This window comes from Mus pahari, chromosome 21, assembly GCF_900095145.1.
Source record: "Mus pahari chromosome 21, PAHARI_EIJ_v1.1, whole genome shotgun sequence".
In the NCBI taxonomy this organism is placed as follows: Eukaryota; Metazoa; Chordata; class Mammalia; order Rodentia; family Muridae; genus Mus; species Mus pahari.
The window spans coordinates 29313533-29334719 of NC_034610.1; the positions used below are offsets into that span (position 1 = coordinate 29313533).

The following is a 21187-nucleotide window of genomic DNA, read 5'->3' on the forward strand; positions in this document are numbered from 1 at the left end:
CAAAACAAAACAAAATAAAACAAAACAAAACAAAACACAAGACTAAAGCCCCAAAGCAAACAGGACGTGTAAATCACAGCAGGACATGTCAAGCAGTTTATAGAAGGCCCATATACCTGAAGGATTTCAGAGTCAGCTCAGGCTAAGCTGGTTCAGGTTTCCAAAAATCAGGGACCCCATTAATCAGTGACAAGAACTGCTGAGCCACTGGCTAAGCTGGTTGAGTCAATGAGTGAAAGAGAAACTGAGAAGTGCTCACCTTAGAAACATCCCGTATGCCCCTTCTTAGCTAATTTTCGGTGAGGAAAATCTGTGTGCAGAAAGAACGCTTTCTTATTTTATTTTTTTTCCAAGTCAACATGCTCGTCTAGACTTTGAGCTTTATTGCAAGAAAAGAGAAAGTGGGTTGGATCACCTTTTTTTTTTTTTTTTTAAAAAAAGTCTCAGCTAGCTTTAGCCAGAGGCTTGTCCCTCTGCAAACATCTATCTGTAGGCAAACGCTGAGAGAGTTGGAAGCCGACCTGGCTGGAGCGAGGAAGGCCACCCCCTCCCCTATTACCAGGAGCAGAGTTTCCAATCCCAGTCAAGTGGTGGTGCTAGCTCTTTGCTTCTGAGTCTCTGCATTTCCTAATTTCATGGTCATAACAGCCTCGGAACGGATTCTACCAAAACCGAAAACACAAGGCTCCCTGCTCAGCAGCCCTGTGACGCCAGGAGAGGCCAATGCCCCCTCCTCTGCCATTGTCTAGCATAAGAAGGCAGTCTCTGGGCGACATTCTTCTCAAGCAGGTACTTCTATTTCTCTCCATTTCTTTACAGTTTCCCCCCCTTTGGCTATAGTGTGCTACTGTGAGCAATCAGGCTGGAGACTCAAGATGAAAATATGCCCATTTTTCTCTCGCTCACTGCTCCAGGGGTATTTTATAAAGTTTCTGGCAAAGGTTATCATGTTAAACCTGACCTTGGTCCCGTGGAAATCCACACCGGGGAGCTACATTCAGCTGAGTCAGACACAGTTATCTGTTCTTGGTGCAGCACTGGCAGACTCTCTGCTTGCCTCAGATAGCGTCAGTTTATTGGTCGAGCTATGGGGGATTCTGTATGGTTAAAACGTGCGCGAGTTTAAAAAAAGTTCCTGCTCTGACTTCACTTTGTCTCAACGCAACCCCGTTTCTTAATCTTCGGTGCTGTGACTTATGTGAGCTGGATCTAAGCGACTTGGAATAAGCCATCATTTGTTTCCTGAAGGCAGATAAGTTTTCTGAAAAGCTACGCAATCTAGTAATGCATCTTGTCTTGAAGTTACCTCACAATTGTAGGCGAGTTCTGAGTCCTGTGGGTTTGGGTTTGGTTCTCTCTAACCTGAAAATAACCACGGGTGACTGCTTTTTTTTTTTTTTTTTTTTTTTTTTTTTTTTTTTTTTGAGGCAGGGTGGCGTGCGTGTTAAGGACGGTGCCCCACAGTGTGTGCCACTCGCCAGTGACGTGGTAGTTACAAAAGGCAGAAAAGGATACTTTCATTTTGGCCACAGGAAAGCCACCCGGTTCCTGTAGTGGAAAGTCTCATGCTTGACCAAGCAGTTGCCAGTGTTTGTTCTCTCTGACTTGCCCAGAAAAGCCTAGCTAGTTAAAATTTATTTTACTTTTTTTTTTAAATTCTAATATAAGGGTTGGGTTTTATTAAGGTGATGTTCAATCGGGACATGAAATACCACTTAATGTCAGACGTTTGAAAATTAGCTTCTTGGGCCAAATCTAATAGATTTACAGAGCACCCCCGACCCACAAGGTTGATGGGAAATGTATTTGGTTTTGAATTTGAAATAATATATTCGGAGAGGGCTGATGTTGGAGTACCAATTAAAAGTATTTGAACTTTTTTTTTTTTTTATAAAAAAGTCAGTAGGGTGGGAACCTCTGTGATCTTGGGGTCAGCATCTATTTGTATTCGGTCAAATTCTTTCCTGTTTCTCAAAAAAAAAAAAAAAAAGCAAATGTTTGCCCATGTTTTATAAACATCCTGAGAAGGCCCATTCTAGACCCTGCCTGGATATAAAGCTGTAGAGGCCGGATCCAGTCTTGCAGCGATTGGTAGATTTTTGTCATAGAAATTAGAAGTAACAGTGACATGGAGATGACAGAGCATACAGGGAAATTGCCAAAATATTGAATGTTCATGGTCATGTTCATGAGTGGGAGGCGCTGTCTTGACACTTGAAGGGAGTTGCTCAGTTCTGTTGTTCATGGCAGTAAAAAACCCCAGAGCATTAGATTTGCTGCAGTGACGAAGTCAGGCCACTGTCCTTTCCTTCAGTGGTCTCTGACTTGGAACCATCTGTCGCCCGTCATCCTCAGACACATAAATTCCTAAACCCCACAGTGCCCTCTGTGCCTTCTTTCATGGGTAAGAAGGCGCATCTCTGCCCTGGCTCAGTATGTCTCTATTTTCGGTCCAGTTGGTCAGAATGCCTGCTTGAGATGAGGCCGTGATTGAGCTGATGTGTGTTCCATGGGTCCAGGGCGGCTGTAGAGAAAAAACAGACAAGACAGCAGGTCCGCCTCGCCTCTCTGCTAAAGCCCAGAGGAGGTGTGGTCCTGTCCACCCACCTCTGCCTGGATTGGCTGTCCTGTCCACCCACCTCTGCCTGGATTGGCGGTCCTGCCCACCCACCTCTGCCTGGATTGGCGGTCCTGTCCACCCACCTCTGCCTGGATTGGCGGTCCTGTCCACCCACCTCTGCCTGGATTGGCTGGCTGTTGTTTGCTGAGAAAGAGGTACCACCTATGAGACCTCTGCAAAGGGCCTAACAAAGTGTTTATTTGTTTGTTTGTTTGTGTGTGTGTATGCATATATGATGTATGTGTGTAGCGGCACTGTGTGTTCCACAGTGAAGATGTGGAGGTCAGAGGACATTTTGCGGGATCAATCCATCTTCTCCTGGGTTCTGGGAATGAAATTCAGGTCACCAGGCTTACCCAGCGAGTGCTTTACCCCTAAGCCATCTCGCTGGATAGCTCTTTTTAAAGGGTAGCACTTTATAGGTAGCTTTTGCTAAAGATGGCTAAGAGAACGGTGATGTTGCCTCGCTAGCAATGTTCCAGTAGCCCTTTTTCTAGATCAGCCTGGGTTAGGGTTAGGGTTTGGGTTAGCAAAACTGCATGCATCAACGGATTCCATGACTCTTTCTACTGTGCGTGTGTACGTGTACATGGAAGTGTGTGCATAGAGACAGCCTCCAGGCATGTGATAAAGCTTTCAGGTGAGATGGGGTGGCAATGAGATATTGGAAGAAGTCCATCATTTCTTCCTTGGAGTGTCAATGTGACTTGGGAGAGGTCCTCTGGTGTGAGATGTGATGTAGGTGAAGCGCTATCTTTTCCAGTACAAAAAAAAATATCAAGAGTCTTGTTGGTGACACAGCTGACACTCCATTGTCTCGACTACAGGAGTACTCTTCAGGAGTGTAATCTGCTTTAGCCTCTCACTTACGCTCAATAATTCTCAGTTCTTGGGTTGGGGTGTGCCTCCCTGCTGAGAGTGGACTCCAATGGGGCACAAGTCATCATGAAAGTCACAGGACCTTTGTGTTGCTGCTCATCACAAGGAGATGCGGTGGGTAGAAGGGAGACAACATGCCTTGGGGGAACCTCAAGTTGGGCAAGGTTAGTCAATTTGTTTAGTGGTTGGTAGCCCTGGCAACTGTCCTTCTCTGGAGTGGTGGCATTCTAGGTTTTTTTTTTTTTTTCTTTTATGATTTCTTATTCCTTGGTACTTATCGAAGCATTTGCTTGTTAGGTGGCTATCAGCTGAACTCTTTAAAGGGATCTCCTCCCCACTTGCTTCAGAAGAGCCACCCTAGTCCTTCTGCAATGGGGCCTACATTCCTGAGACCCTTCCTACCTCTGCTGTTCACTTAAGTAGTCTCACTGGGATATTTCCTTCGATAATCGTGATAAAGAAATCCACAAGGAATTTTAAGTCTCTCTCTGCAAGATGGCATCTGTCCTTTGAATTCTGACTTTTTGTTTGCTATAATCAGTCATTCATTAGGATTTGCTTTATTATCAATCCTTACAAAGAAAGGGAACACTGGTCACACTGGGTCGTCAATAATCCATTTCTGCATCTGGGTAAAGCTATGTAACATCTGTACATTCTTTCCCATTAAGAGATGTTGGGAATCCCACTTACATGAAATCTCGCTACCGGATATTTTGGCATCAAGTTTATTCAGAAAAGAGTAGACCTGTCTGACTTCCTTATTAACTTCTTAATTAATGAGTACATTGCAAAGTTCTACTGTGTCTCATTAAGCTCTGTTCTAAAGGGTCCGCTGCAGACCCTATTGGAAGCGCCCGAGGTGCCAACCGGGGAATTCTGCTCAGGGTTGCATTGTGGTATTCTGGGAAGAGTTTGGTACCCAACAATGTTAGATATGCAATGGATGCATTGTATTCTCCATGACTTTTTTTTATTGTCCAAAGTGGAGAGTTGGGCACATAGCATGATGTATCAATGCTGCCGAATAGCTATGACATACACTAATTGAGTAGAGTGTGATGGCTGCCTTCACAGAGAAGAGCACCACGCTGTGGACGCACACAGAGAAGTTACTGCTGATTGGCTGATTGGCACGGGGAGTTTGGGACAGGAAGTGACAGTTAGCCTTGACCCAGAAGGATGGGTATGTTGTCCTGGGAAGATGTTAGGGGGTAGAAGACTCTAATCCAAGGAAAGGGACAATCACCTTGGGGGAAGATAAGTCAGAAGTATGCAGGAACATGTTAGCAGCGAATTAGGACTGTGAAGCTAAATGTCACTTTAAGGACCTTGGTCTTTATAGTGGAGGCATTAAAGACTTTTGTGTGAGGTTGCAGTGAAATGAGGGCTTCTCTTTGGAAATACTGTGTAGATTGAGGTTTTTAGTTGAAGAGTGAGCATGTCAATTTGGAGATGATTGGACTAGCTGAGGAGAGGTGAATTGCTAATTTAGAGTGAACAACTTAAATTGGGCAATTTAGCCAATCTGTTACGAACTCACTTTTTGAATTATGATTATTTATGGGGGAGAAAAGACTTTGTCTCAAACATGGCCAGTAGAGAGAGGCGTGGGAAGGGAGTCAAAAGATATTATTGTAAAGTGAGCCTGGTGGTACAAGCCTTCAATCCCAGGTACTCAGGAGGCTGAGGCAGGAGGATCACTAGTGGAAGGTCTATAGGGGTCATCTGGTGAGTTCAACGCCAGCTTTGAAATTTGGCAATCCCCTTCTCAAAAGAATGATTTAGGAAAGGGCGAGGGCTGTGGCTCAGCAGTAGAGAGCTTGCTTGGAATATGCAAGGTCCTGTGTTTAGTTTCTAGTAATGAATATACAGACAGACAGACAGACAGACAGACAGACACACGTATGCTGGGTATTTTGCTATCTTTATAATTGAAAGATGGATCTAGCAACTAACTGCCAAACAGATGCCAGAAGGTTTTCATTCAGGGACCACTAGGGACTAAGCAACTCACTTTATATGTGCAAAATGCTTTTTCCCTGGGATATTTTTATGGCAAAAATAATCTTATTTGGATAGAATATAGATTCATAAGGAAATGCTCCTTTTGGTATGACATGGTGACTGCTGCAATTATTTGTAATTTCTACACACTTGTCAAATATGTACTCAAACGCATACTTTACACTGCGTACTTAAGCAGCCCTTTGACTTTGGAGGCCTAATTCCCTAGCAAGTGAATGAAGGCATGGCACACTGGGTATGATCTCAGTGTTGGTACCAAATCACGCTTCTGCACCTCCTGTCTTCAGCCACCTCCATTGGGAACAGAGAGCCAAGACATTAGCATATGTACAATTAGAGAAGTTGGTGCCTGTCTGGGAGTACAAGATGGCTGATGTCATTGGAGGCTCTCCTAGGGAAGGGAGCCTGTGACACCTCTTGCCACTACTGAAATGTTTCAGATGATTTGGAGCTGAGTCCAGTGGTTAGGGGGCTAAAGAGGAGGGGTGGAAGAGACTGTGTTCCCCCCCTCCCTCTCTCTCTCTGTCCTTTAAAGGAGTAAGGTACAGTAGAAGGTTAGGGTGACAGCTATGTAAGGCAACAAGGCAGGTGTCTGTTGGGGACAAGGGTTGGGAGAGAATACTAAGCACATTCAGTAATCTAATTTAGGTTACAATGAATCTCAAAGGCTGCTGAGAGTGACCCTTGGCAGCTGATGCCTGGCTTTCCTGTTTTGAGCAGAGAGGGACAGGGAGAGGGTAACAGGGTACCACTCTGCTGGAGGGACATTGCTCATGGTGCTTTGGTGTCCTTACCTCTAGTCCATTTTCAGTCTTCACCAACCAAGCAAAGGGCTGCTTCAAATCTAGTGTGCAACCACACCAAACCAAACCAAACCAAACCAAACCAAACCAAACCAAACCAAACCAAACCAAAACAAAACAAAACAAAACAAAAAAAGATTCATAGAAAAATGTTTTCTAGGAAAGGCAAAAACCAGAAACCAAGAGTCAGCTCACTGTAGCGCTCCTGTTGCATAAGCAGGGTTCAAGTGCAGAGTATTAATCACTGAGAACAGTTCACAAATTATTTGTGTTCCGATGAGACAGGCCCTCAATCTCCTTCCTTCTCACCGTTTGGACTTGGTCCATCTCACTCCTTCTTCGGCATTGAGAGTAGAAAGGATATTTAAATGTGCCAGTTTTCTCCTTGTGGGAAGCCTCAGTCATATGTTGAGCAAGGAGAGAGATTTATATTGTTACAGAGAAGAAGGCTTGGGGGGGGAGGTTCAAGGCCTTAATTTGTTCATAGGGATGGCCATCATCTACCACCATTTATATTTGAGACTTGAACACACCAGGCAGGTTGTAGAAGTAAAAGAGTGTGGCTAACAGTCTGCGCTCGACTTCTTCATCCAGTTCAGTTCAAAATTTATTGCCCCCCCTTAAAAAAATTATCGAACCTATTCTCAGAGGAGAGGTATTTTCTGTGACCACAAGGAAACATCTGTGAGGTCAAACCTGAGCCAGTCAGAGCATTTAGCATGTGAGGGTTAGATTTCAGGAGAAGAAAATTAATCAAGGAAACCCTTAAAGCTATGAAGAAGGCAAATCAGAAAAGTCTCTTATCGCTGGCAAGCTGAGGTCCTGAGCTCATATTAATTAAGACATGTCAGAATCCACAATGAATCAAGTAGGGAGTGTTGTATTCTGGTAACTTTGGAAGCTGGTGTCAGTCCTGACTGCCAGGATTTATGGTAGATTATATAATGGAATCCTGAGTTCTAAGACATCAAAGGAAAGTTCTGGCTCTTTCCTCATGCACTCTCTTAGGTCAAGCCTACCCAGCAACAAGCCAAGCGGAGGGCTGAGCCTGGAGAGACGGCCAAACCTGATAATACATAACTAGAGAGTGGCTGCGGAGGGGAAGAAAAAAAATGTGGACTGAAGTGGGGTAAAGAATGCCGGGCAACTTGGTTAATGTCCACAGTCCAGTTCTGCCGAACAGCAGCCAATTGCTTGCTTCGTGTAGTTATTTAGAACCAGCCTAAAACACTAGGACAGAAATGAACTTTATTACCAAGGTGGTTGCATGCTCAAGCAAATGTTCATGTCAATATCATCTGTGATTGTGTCTACTTCTGGGTATCTCCAGGGAGTGGATTTCACTCTCTTACAGGTGTGGGCAGAAGTGCTGGAGGAAGCCTGTACCATCTGAGGTAACACCCGGGAAGGGTTTCTTTCATTTTTCTCCCCTCCCCTACACGTGCTCCCCATGGGAAAGGCCGATGCTCTCTATCACTTGGGATTCATCAAGTTTATATGTTTGTATCATCTTAATTGTCGTAGGACACAAGAACAAAGTATATCAGCCTACAGGATGGGGTTTGAATTACTTTAGTCAACACACACACACACACACACACACACTCACACACACACACACACAGTGGCAGAATCAATGTGGTGTTTTTCTCTTCTGTTGGATACGGAAACCACAAACTACTTAATTTGAGCAGGTGTTTCCCAACTCAAAATTATAGCCATTGTAAACCTGTTCATTGTAAACCTGTCAGTGAGAATTCATTTTCTAGTAGGCTTCTCCCTCCCCCTCTCCCTCCCCTTCTCTCTCTCTCTCCCCCCTTTCTCTCCCTTTTCCCTCCCCCCTTCTCTCTCTCTCTGGTTTTCCAAGACAGGATTTCTCTGTGTAGCCCAAGCTCTCTTGGAACTCCCTCTGTAGACCAGACTGGCCTTGAACTCACAGAGATCTGACTGTCTTAGACTCCTGAGCACTTTGATTAAAGTCGTGCACCATCACTACCACCCATCTCACGTGTTCTCCTTTATGTTGAGAAAAAGTTTGTAAAAAAAAGACCCACTGTTTCTTGTAATTAAAAAATAAAGATATCTCAACATTTTAGACAGATGGACATTACTTGTATATTTTCACCTTGACATAACACTTAAAAAAAAAAAAAGAACCTAGGGCCATTCCTCTCCCTCTTTCCCTCCCCCTCCCCCTCTTCTCCTTTCTACTCTCTTCCCCTTCCTTCTTCTTCCCCTCACTCCCACTCCTCCTTCTGTTCTCACCCTTCTTCCCACCCTTCCCCTACAATTTTCCTTCCCAGATGCATATGGAATCCAGGGTCTGGCATCCTGATGGAGGTTGCTCTGCTACAGAGCCATGCCCCTCTCCAGGCTTGGCTGAAGCATCTTTACCTGCTATCAGGGAGACTCACCGACTTCCTTACAATACAGAGTGCCCGCCCTAGAGATCCCTACCCTCAATGTTTCTTAAAGCTTTTAAATTGTATTTTTCTCTCTCACAGCTTTGCAATAGCTGTTAGTAAACAAAAAATAAAAATAAAAAATAAAAAATAAAAATAAAAATTCCCTTCTTCGACGTTATAACCCTTTCCTTCTACTGCTAATTGAATGGCGTTGATAAGGAGCAACATGTGAATTCATGTTTAACCCTAATATGGGGAACAGACTTATGTATTTCCGGTTGCTACTTAGTAATGGCCTTTCAGTAATTAAGAGCCTTCTCCTCTGAACGTAATTATTCAAAGTAACAGTGGAAGCTTTGTAAAAGAATGTACGCCATGTAAGCAGGCAAAAAGCCATTTCACATGTATCGTGGACACCAGTCGTAACGTGTTTTACTTAAAAGTGAGAACTGTAATTGTCTTACTGACTTCCAAATCCATTTCTCACTTCCTCCATAGAGTATTTTTTGAACCAGCTCACAGCCCTCTTGGAAAGCCAGATCTCTTTTTTACCACAAATGTCCACTTTGTCTGCCCTGCCAGCTGTGTTCCTTTGCAATTTTCTCCAGTAGCAGGCTATGTAATGTAAAAATATCGAAAGTCCTCTGGCTTGTAAATATCATGTTAACCTTCAAAGCGTTCGAAAGCCCAGGAAATCTGAGTCAACAGAACAGTATGTAAGTTTATTTTTATAGAACCTGCCTGAACTGCAAGGGAGGGGCGGGGCGTGGCCCCAGGCCTGCCTGCCAATCTGCGCTGCCAGTGAACTAAACCTGATCCCACTGTGAGCCAGGCCGGCCGGCTTCTTCGCTCAGCTTGCTGACTTCCTACTTGCGGAACTGGGCAGTTCTGGGGAAGCACTTTCAGGAAATCTTCCATTGGGGCCGTGGCTGTCCAACTGTGTAGGAAATAAAGGGTTCTAGGAAAGCTTTTACTCAGTGACTAATCAAAATATTAGATAATTTTGCTAAGTTGGAGCTTAGTCACCATCCTCAGAAGCGCCGGGCGACTCGTCCGGCAAGTCTTCCGAAGGTCTATCTGATCAAACCGTCCTCAGGCACAAGGGACCTTCTGAGCCCCTGCCTGCCTGCGAAGGACGTGGCCGACCCCAGGCTGTTTAGGAGCACATACCCACTCCCCCCACACCCCCAGCTCCTCTGGATTATTAGTTTAGACAGTTATGGGTCTAATCCCGCTATGAGGAGTCTGAGCAGCGGTGAGTTTGCCCTCCTGAGAATCTCTGTGGCATTGTGGGCATGGCTGCCGGTTGGCATTTCCAGGAAGACAGCGCCTGCAGCTATTTGTCAACTCCGTGTTGGCAACTGGTTTGATTCCTCTTTTGGATAGCAAGAACAGCACGATGAAGAAAAGGCAAAGGGGAGGGCTTGGCAAACAACGCATCCTTCATCTTGATGGGGATGTGCAAAGTAGGTTGCCAGCCATACTGTTTCCAGTTCTCTCCCTCCCTTTCCCCTCCCATAGCCCTCCCTCTTTCTCCCTCTCCCCCTTTCCTCATCTTCTCCCCTCTTTCTCCTCTCTGTCCCTCTCCCCCTCCCCCTCCTCTTTCTCTCCTTTTCTCCTCTCTTCCTCCTTTCTCCCTTCTCTTCTCTCTCCCTCCCGTGTGTGTGTGTGTGTGTGTGTGTGTGTGTGTGTGTGTATGCGGTCTACGAACATGTCTGTATGGATTATGTGTGTGTGTGTGTGTGTGTGTGTAGTCTATGAACATGTCTGTATGGATTATGTGTGTGTGTGTGTGTGTAGTCTATGAACATGTCTGTATGGAGATATGTGTCAGTACCATACCTATGCATGAGGAGGTCATCTTAGATTTTGAGAGAAAGTCTCTCACTGAATATGGATCTCACTGTAATGGTTAGGATGACTGACCAATGGGCTCCAGGGGTCAGGCCACCTCTGCCTCTTAGTGCTGGAATTGCAGACTGCACACATCCTTTGTGGGTGCTGGAGATGAGAACTCATGTCCTGTGTGACAAGGCCTTTAGCTGCAAAGCCATCTTCCCTGCCCTGTAGTTATGTGTTTCTATGTGCATGACAGTCTCTGGAAGGCCTTCTATTTTTCTTCTAACTTTTCTTCTACTTTTGAAGTCCTGGATTAAAAACTGATTAATTCCAGAAAGTGGGGCTGTCGCTAGGATTTTGATTCAAGTCTGAAAACCAACCAGTCAAACAGCTAACCAACCAACCAACCAGCTAACCAGCCAACCAACCAACCAGCTAACCAGCCAACCAACCAACCAGCTAACCAGCCAACCAACCAAAATCCACCAGGACTTGGAATACCATTGAACTCATCTCCCTGAGTAACTGCCATTTCTGTTTTGTCACCAGAATCCCCACTCTTCGTGTTTATTGAGGCTAAAAGAATAACCCAGAGTTCCTCTCTCCCACTGGAGTTCATTTAACTGTTGATGCTAAATTCTATTCTTAACTACAAACTCTAAAGGGTTGAAAGACAACACTTGAAGTGAATATCAATAGATTAGCATGGAGCCCACAGGTGGGTCTGCTTCTTCCCCACGCTTTTAGAGCCAGCTTCCTACAGGTACAAGGCAGTTCTTTAAAGTCCTGTTTTTCTCTTTGCTAGATGTGAGTTGTCGAATAGTTAACATTACAATCAGGCTTTTATTGCAGTGACAAGTCCCCTGAAAGAAAATGATTTTTAAAGAAGGGGAAACTTCAGGGTGGATCACAGTTTCAAACATTTCAGTCTTCTGTCCTGTCCTGGGATGGCGGTGTTGAGGCAGAGAGAGAGAGGGAGAGAGAGAGAGAGAGAGAGAGAGAGAGAGAGAGAGAGAGAGAGAGAGAGAGATCACAAAAAAGGAAAGATGGAGCAGAAATGTTCATCTTGTGGCCCAAAGGAAGTGGAGGAAGAGACACAGGAAGGTGCTGGGGACAAAGTTTATCCTTCCAAGGCATGCATCCAACTTCCTCCAAACGGGCTCAACCTCCTAATCACGCCAGTTCCCAGAAACCATTAAACTGTGCCTCTAGCAAGAGATTAGTCTGTTAGTGAGGCTAGAGCCACCTCTATCTAGTGCCACAGCTGGGGACCAAGCCTTTAAACCATGAGCCCTGGATGGGCACTTCATATCCAAGCTAGAGCTCTGTGCTCTGCAGACAGCAGCTCATTTGGCCATTTTGCACAGCTCTCAGGTAAGCAGCAGGGCACCCCCAGCCCCCTTACTAGCATAGTAACCCCAGCTTCAGAGAGAGATCATGTAATTTCCTGCAGATACCTTGTGCTGAATGAAGTCCATGATAAGACTTGAACTTGGGAAGAACCTGCAGGATCTTGGCCATTGTAAATCTGGGTTTTGGGCCATCAGTACAGACAATACTCAGTCTGCTAGAAGCTACAGAAACACTACAGGGAAAGGAAAAAAGTCTTGTCCCTGGAAGTACTTATAGTCGATCTGAAAGGAGGAGCTTGGATTCACTGTGAATTAAGCGTTCCCGTCTCTCTGCTGTGGGACAGAGTTCTGTGATTTCCCTTCCTGCTTTAGAGCTTGTCCACTTGGGCGCTGAGGCTGAGTTTTCTTCATGTGGCTTTATTCCAGGTCGCCATTCTGAGTACAGCTTCCTGTCTACAGGAAACACTTAATTGAGTTGACATACATGCTATTTCTGCCTCCATCCATCTGTCCGTCTGTCCGTCTGTCCGTCCGTCCGTCCATCCGTCCGTCTGTCTGTCTGTCTGTGTCTGTCTATCTACCTACCTATTAACCTATCTGTCTGTCTATCTATCTATCTATCTATCTATCTATCTATCTATCTATCTATCTATCTATCTATCATGTATCATCTATTATCTACCCATTTTACTTAGCAGAAAGACTATTGCCCAGAATCTTCTTTCATTAACTTCAATTCCACGTCTGCTTCTCTCACATTGGTGAAAATGTATCCCAGAATTTAGTCTCACCCTGAGAGGCCAAGGGAACCATTGACCAGTGAACCGTGGGCATACCTCGGCTTTGCTTTCCTCGTGAACTCTGGTGGGTTATTTGGGGGAGTTCTGGAAACATAGGAATTAAAGATGGAGATGACTCAGCTGTACTGCAGAGGGAAGGATGACCCACCACATTGGGAAACCACACACAATGAGGCAAGAACCGACTGGGGCATTAATATGGGTGTCCTTTTCCACTAACAAGCAAGCCACCATTATGACTCCTAATTCTCTATTTGGGACACACATCTATTCTTATTGGTACCTATTTGCTGTGATTTCCCCCCCCCCTTCCCCAGACTCCAATCTTGTCCCCGAGTGAACTGTAACACAGACAATGTATTCCGGGTGTGGTTCCTGTGGGCCCTGCCTGTATGTCTGGTGGCAAGGGCAAAAGGCTTCTTCTGTTAACTTGTCACTAGCAGGGAGCCAAAGGGCACTTTGATGATGGCTGATGAAACTAAAGACTGACATTAGTTTATGTTATTTATTCGGGCCCAGGCTACGGCACCACACGGTTGAGTATGCCAGCTTTCTTCTTTGTTTCTTCTTTGTTGACTTGACATGTCGTCATAAATAAGATAGGCCAGAATGTTCTGTCTGATCTGGAGCTCTATATATACAAATGGAGGTCTTACTCAGCTGGGACTTTGAGTGCCATAATGCCAGAAAAAGTCAGACGCTCTGTGTTGGACTCTGTTAAGGACATGCCTGGGTACAGCTCTGTCTCTTTTGTCTTCTTGCCACAGCTTCCAGCCATTGTCTTCACCTCCATTTAAACCACAGTGTACTCTTGTCTACCAAAGTGTTAATGAACTTTTGCTTCTACTTGAGAATTTCGAGTCTCTACAAAAATAGTGTCCTGTTTGATGTCATTCACTCAGAACACACGTCTTCAAATCACTCCGGCAACAGGAGGCTGCCCGCTGCACCTTAAAGTAGTGCCTGTTTGTGGCGCTCCTTTTGAAACTTTACCGGGTGGTGCAGAAATGTGGCAGAAATCCTTTTATTGAATCAACCAAGAAAGTAAGGTCCTTCTGAGGGAGGGAAGAGTGGGAGGGAGGTACAGGCCTGGCGGAGCTGTTGTTTACGTCACTGGCGGCGTCATGTCCATCCAGGTAGATTTGCTGGGATAAGAGCCAGAGTTTACGGGTTGTCCCAAGAGCACGCAGGGTCCCTTCCAAAGGCTTGTTTACCTTCCCACACTGTCGCTCAATCTGTGCTTCTGCTAGAGAACTTCCGACCGAGGAGGAACCACTAGAGGGATGTGGCGGAGCCCTCACTTACACTGTAAGAATTTGTGGTGCTGGAAATCGGATAAATGATGAGAAAAGGCGTTGCTGTTTTTCGACCACAGCGATGGATGCGTGGTCCCTCTAAGAGCTGCGGTCCCGGGAGCGGGCTTCTTCCACCTGTGTGCAGTGGCCTGAGAGACAGAGCACAAGCGACCCAGAGGCAATGTGCCATTCTCTCAGGTTGAGGGAGCATCAGAGGAAGGTGGCGCCTCTGACCAATGAAATCATTGCCTTTTCTCAGACTTCCATTTAGAAATGATCATCGCGCTTTTCTGACTGTAGGATACCGGTTACATGGAGCCAGTTCACAAAAGAGAATAAAATTTGCCTATATTCTCATCAGCCACAAACAATCACAAAAACGTTAGTATATTTTATGTTATCCCTTTCTTCATAATACGTAGAGACAGGTGTATACATGTGAATACTGAACAACATAATAACGCTCTCTTGTTTAGACAATGTGTTAATAAAATAAGTTAATGAAAATCCAAGGTATGATTTTAATTTTATACGCGACATAGAAAACACATAGCTATATAACATATCTGTAATATGAATACATGCAGACACAGGGCCATATTGTGCACACTGAGATTATGTTGTATTGTGTAAACTTACCTCACAGTAGAATTTGTTTGGTTGCTTATGTATTTTCACAAGCCTGACTCTCTACATCTCTATCTTATTTCTTGAAAGCAATCCTTAAAAGCAAAAATACAATATCAAAAGGGAAACTTTAAAAAAGCAATTATCTGGGATATTGCGAGACTTTTTTTTTTTCCTTCGCTTTCAGAAAGTTATCATACTGCAGAGAGTCACTAAAGAAAAAAAAAAAATCCAAGTGCGCCTCAGAGGTCAGAGCATGTCCTCTTTTGGAGGACCTGCTTTGCTTCCTACTACGATCTGCCCACAACTGCCTGTGATTTTAGCTCCAGAGGATCTGACGCCCTCTTCTGGCCTCCATAGGCACTGCACCGATGCGCACCAGGGCACATATAACCTATCTGTAATATAAAACACGCAGACACAGGGCCATACTGTGCACTCTGAGATTATTTTGTATTTTGTAAACTTACCTCAGTAGAATTTGTTGTATTTTGTAAACTTACCTCCCACATATGCATATAATTCAAAACTTAACAAAAATTTCAAGCAAAAAATTGTTCGCTATTCCACTTAGAAATAAAATCTCCAGTTTAACTGTGCCGCCAATGCATGAAATTAACCAGTTACACTGTGTTCCAGTGTACAGAAGTCTTTACATTTTGTTTGTTTCTGTGCCATTCATATTTTCTGTTATGCTGCAGCCTTTTTTTTTTTCTATTTTTGTTTCGTTTTTTTCATTCTTGTATTTTAAATTTATTCTTTGGCGATTTCATTCATATATACAATACATTTTGATCACACCTACCCTCCGGTCCTGTTGGCACTTTCCCCGGAGTCCCTCAACAGGTTTCTCTCCTACCTACATGTCCTCTTCCATTTTAGGGCAACCCATGGAATCTAATCGGTGCGGGCCTGCATGAGCGTGGGTGTGGCGTCATCTTGTGGCGTATGGGCAGTCTATCAGTGGCAGCACCTCTCAAGGGGAGGAGCTCTCTTTGCTGGGCAGTGGTAGCACAAGCTTTCATCCCAGCCTCGGGAGGCAGAAGCAGGAGGATCTCTGTGAACTTGAGGCCAGCCTGGTCTACAGAGCGAGTTCCAGGATAGCCAGGGCTACACAGAGACCCTGTCTTGAAAAAGCAAAACTCAAGAGAAAAAAAAAGGACTCCCCTTTCTTCAGCAGCCAGCATTTGCCACCAGCTCCTCAGCTAAGGGCGTGGCCTCATCAGCCCCTCCTCTACTTTTGCTGGCATGTTGAGTGGCTTGATCTTGTGAAGGTGACCAACCACAGCTGTTGCGAGCTTACAAGCCCTGTGGTTAAGCCCTGACCTGTAGACAACATTTGCAACAGTCCTCTCCATGTTTCGGCTTTTACACACACCTCTCTAACCAAGTTTCCTGAGCCTATCCTATCAGCGCTGAGCACCCACAGTTATGCGTTCTCTCAGCACTTCAGCCAGTTCTGAGTCTCCGCAGTGACCGCTGCCCGCAGCAAAGAAACCTCTCCAACTACAGTTGAGAGCAGCCCTAATCTATGGGCATGAAAATAAATGTGTGGAAGGCAGTTTGCTTGGTCTTGTGTTTTTCCTTTCTCTTTAAAAATAATGTTGCCACTACAAATATCCTCAGACACTTCTTAGCTATTGTGGTTTAGTTTCATGGTAAATTCCCAGATGTTGATCTACTGGTTGAAAGTGTGTGTGTGTGTGTGTGTGTGTGTGTGTGTGTGTGTATGTTTACAATTTAATGTTTTTTTCATTTTATTTTCTAAAAATATTATAGTAAATCTACTAGGAATGTTTGAGAATATCATCTTCCTTATATTTCCAGTAGCACTTTCCTTACCTAAACAAACAAACAAAAACAAAAACCCCAGCCAAACCCTAGAATTTTTCTTCTTTCAATATAATTTTTGATAGTCTAATGGGTGTTATTAGCGCACATTTTTATATTTCTTGTTTTATCAATGGAGCTGATATCTTTGCACACTACTGTTCTTCTGGATTCTGTAACTGTAAGTTACTTATATGAATCTTAGACCCCCTTTCTCCTATATAATTGTGTTTTTCTTACTGATTTATGGATGTAATTTGTATATGTTTGCATATATTTGCATATATATTCAAACTATCAGACAAACATGTACTTACAACATGAAACATTGTGTTAAACTGCATTTTAGTTTCATTTATTATATTTTAAAAAATTCATGTGTTTTATGTTATGTCATATGCCCCTTTCCCTCCATAATGTCCTAAGATATATGTAGACTATGAGATGAAAACAGCTAATTAATACATGCATTGTCTCACGAAGTTTTCAGTCTTGTGGTTGTGTTTCTTAGTATTTTCTGTGAATATATTCTAGTGTTATTGTTATTTATTTTTTGCTGACTATGTAAGAATACACGATGACAAACTAAGCAACTTTTTGTAGTAGGCACTTGATGTTTTATTTAAGATTTATTTTAATTATGCAGGTGTGTGTGTGTGTGTGTGAGAGAGAGAGAGAGAGAGAGAGAGAGAGAGAGAGAGAGAGAGAGAGAGAGAGAGAGAGAGAGAGAGACTATGTGTGTCATGTCTCTGTGTGGATATGTACACATCAGTATAGCTTTCCATGGAAGCCAGAGGGGGCGTCAGGTCCCCTGGAGCTGGAATCACAGATGGTTGTGAGCTGCTCAACATGGATACTGGATCGGAACTGGCAGAGTTATTAGTGCTCTGAACTGCAGATTCTTCTCCCTGGTCCAAGACTAATGTTAATAGCTACAGTCCCTATTCTGTGAAGTGAAATTTTGCATTCTTTCCCAGCATCCCTCTTGCCCTCTCACTCTCTCACCTGGTGATAATCACTGATGATCTATTCCCTTATCTCTGAGGTCAACATTTTTAGATTCCATGTGTGTCTACGTTTGGCTCATTTCCCTTAGATGTCTAGGCTCATCATCATCTTTACAAATGGCAAAACTGCTTTCTTTAAGTCTGAATAGTATTCTAAATGAAATTTCCTCTATCCACTCATCTATTGGTAGACTTTTAAAAAGATTGAATTTGTGTGTGTGGGAATGCCTCAACAAACACAAGGGTGCAAATATTTCTTTGACATGTTGACTTGATTTTCTTTTTACAAATACCCAGTTGTATAATTGCTAGGCTATTCTACTTTTAACTTTGGGGCAACTTTCCATTATTTTCTGTAAGACTTATCCTTATTTATATTATTATCAGAGTTCAACACATTGTGTGTTTTCTTTCTGATAAGAGATATTCTGAGAAGTATGAGCCATGATTATATCATGAAATTTTCATTTCCTTGCTGGGAATGTGCTAAAACAATTTTTCTGTAGATGTTTTCACATTAGTTGCTATTTATCTTTCTATATCAATAATTTATATTTTGCCTTCTTCTTATAATTATATACAACAAAAAGAAATTTTATTTTATTTTTTACCGTTATGGTATTTTTATTTTGGGAAGTGGACCCAGACTCACATAAATGCCATGGAAGTGCTGTAGTACTTGATTGATAACCCCAGTGCTAAAAACCTCATTTATAAAGTGGAATCTGTTTTTGGACCTGTGAATTCTGTGTCTTGTCCTACTTTGAGAAATCCTGTTTTCATTTTAAAAAAAAATCCCTAAAATTTCTACTTTCTCTTTTCCTAATCTGAAAATTTTAGAATATTTTTCTCTTTTCCTAATTCATAACATTTTAGTATATTTTTACATACGGGTTTAATTTCTTTTTAAAACTGGAAGATTCAACCTTTCCCCCCTTCTATATGAATAGTATACATACACATCACATACAAAACATTGCACCTTGACTCTGAAGAATTAACATGCATAGGCATTTGTTTTCACATTCTTTTCTATAGTCAATTATCTATTTTTCTCTTGTTAGGCTTGGAATATATTGCTTTTTCTTTGAAGGATTTTTAATGGCTATTAAGGTTTTGCTTTTTTATTTTGCCTAGGGGCATTGAATCCAGAATCTCAAGAACACCTAGCAAGCTCACTATCTTGCTTCTAAACTACCTGCCTCCCGAGCTCACATCTATTGAATCTGATACCAACATTTGTGATAACTATTGATACTTTTGGTTGAGGCTATTTGATTTATGACTGTAATAAGCATAAATATTTGTCCCAACTTCCAATGATTTGGTGGCTTTGTGGTATGAACCCCTTATCCAAGATTTAGTCTGTCTTTGTGTTGTTTAGATTTTTTAGATTATTCTCTACAATTAACATTATTGGTCTTGTATGTTTTATGCTGTTTATGTTTAGAGTAAGAATATGTCAGTAGGAAAGGTTCACACGTAGAGGAACTGTATTAAGTTATGAACATGGACTGACATTGGTCATGTTGGTTTTGAATTTTCACTTCTTTTGTATCTTGATGCTTCTGGCATTTAATGTCGATCATATATTCTCTTTGTAAGAAATCACTAACCTTGGCCTTTTTAAAAGGGTGGGAGCAACTAGGTCTTGGGGAATCACATGTACAGTAGCTGTGAGGGTTAGTGCGGTTATAGACATGACAGAATCTGGAATCCTCTGGAAAGCATGCCTCTGACCATCCATGCCTCTGGGGGGGGGTTATCTTGATTATGTTAATTGAGATGGGAAGACCCATCTACTGTAGATTGCACTGTTCCCTGGCTGGGATCTTGGACTGAATAAAGGTGAAGAGAAGGCGTTCTCCACAGTCATCACTCTGCTTTCTGATTGTAGGTGTGGTGTGAGCAGCTGGTTCCAAGCCCCTATTGCCTTTACCAGCATGACAGACTGCACCCTTGGACTATGAGCCAGAATAAGCCCCTGTCCCTTAACTTGCCATTGTATTTTTGTCACAGCGACAGGAAAAGAACCAAGAGAATAGTATTACAAAATATTTCTCTGCTCTCACTATGTCAGTGACTATCAGGTGAGAGTGGGGAGGAGTCTGTGTCGGGTGTCTTAGTCAGGGTTACCATTGCTGGGATGAAACACCATGACCAACGTAACTTGGGAGAGAAAAGGGTTTGTTTAGTACACTTTCCCAAGTCACTGTTTGTCACTGAGGGAAGGCAGGGCAGGAACTCAAACAGGGCAGGAGCCCAGAGGCAGGAGTTGATGCAGAGGCCATGGAGGAGTGCTTCTTACTGGCTTGCTTAGCTTGCTTTCTTATAGTACCCAAGACCATCAGTCTAGGGATGGCTCCACCTACAGTGGGCCGAACCTTCCCTCATCAATCAATTAAAAAAAAAAAAAACCAAAAAACCCTATAGGGTTGCCCATTGCCTGATGTTACGGAGGGGTTTTCTTAATTGAGATTCCCTCCTCTCAGACGATATAAAACTATCCAGTAAAACGGATGTATATATATCATGTCAGCATTTCCTTCTAATTTTCCTTCCTAGTTAGCACGGGATAGTGCTCAGTGAATACTTGAATAAGTGAATGAACTGACGGATGTCACAACACAGAACAAAACGTTGTAAATTGTGCATCTGGAAAACAAACCACTTCTTTTCCCAGCAACAAATGGGAAAATAAAATTAAATGGCAATATCTTCTATGGCGTTGAGTTTATACAAGAAATACAACCCTTCTCTTCCACGACGAGGTAATGATAAATGATTCCGAGGAAGTCCATTCTCTCCAGCAATTTCTACCTGGAGACAGAGCATGAAATTAGTGTACTGATACAAAAACCGCACCGCTAGTGTGCTCTGTTATAGTCAAGAGCCACCTCAGATTGCCCTAGTAGTTGAGGAGCTAGCTTACAAACAAACGTTAAGAAGCCTTTGAGGAGTACTGCGAATTACTTGGTAGTGGATCCATTCTGGAAGAAGACCGAAGCCTTGGGCGTCTTGTTCTGGAAGCCTGGATGAAACCCCTGCCTTTTTACCTACTACTAGCATGCTTGTATTCGTGAGAAAAATTATGCAAGGGTTGGGGGAAAGATTGCATTTATCGCTGCCAATGGTCTGGAAGCAGAGGCGATGAGGTGGTTTTACTACGCACACGACTGAGACACAGGTTATGGTGCCCCAGCGAGTCCTGGTTGCTTGCTGACAGTTAGTAATGTCTGTTTAAATCATGCGGTTTTTATTAGGCCTGACACGCATACCCCAGTTAGTTTCACTTTCCGCAATGGAGAAAGGAGGGTGCGGGGATGTGAAAGGCCCGGTTGGAAGGTTAAAACTTTATTCTCCCTCTGTTAGATATGTGCTCTTCATGGGTTTTCCTCTTTTCCTTTCCATCTTATTTTGCTCCCCTCTCTTGCTGAAGCTTTTCTTTTTCTTTGGAAGGTTTAGGACCAGAGAGACAGCCTGAATCTGCAATGAATGGGGGTGGAGTGGGGTGAGCAAAGTCCCCCTTCTAGCTTGGTCCTCTTTCCTACCTCTTCTTCCCGTTCATCAGTGAACAGTACCGAAACAGGTCCCACTGGAGGTGAGGACCCGGGAGGGGAAAGAAGCAGTCAGAGGATCAACACCACCCTCAACGGGGCAGTTGTGGATGGCAGAGGGAGCTCAGCGCTGCCTGAGCGAGAG

At 43.5% G+C, this 21187-nt stretch overlaps 1 protein-coding gene across 2 annotated transcripts in view; it reads left to right on the top strand.

The window, feature by feature from the left end:
• Window positions 1–553: 553 nt before the first annotated feature.
• Window positions 554–21187, top strand: part of Esr1 (estrogen receptor 1) — a 356422-nt gene continuing 335788 nt past the window's right edge. For both annotated transcript variants that reach the window (XM_021220986.2, XM_021220984.2), the window contains exon 1: window positions 554–789. The gene's annotated coding sequence lies outside the window, so the exon portion shown is untranslated. The remainder of the gene's footprint in view (window positions 790–21187) is intronic.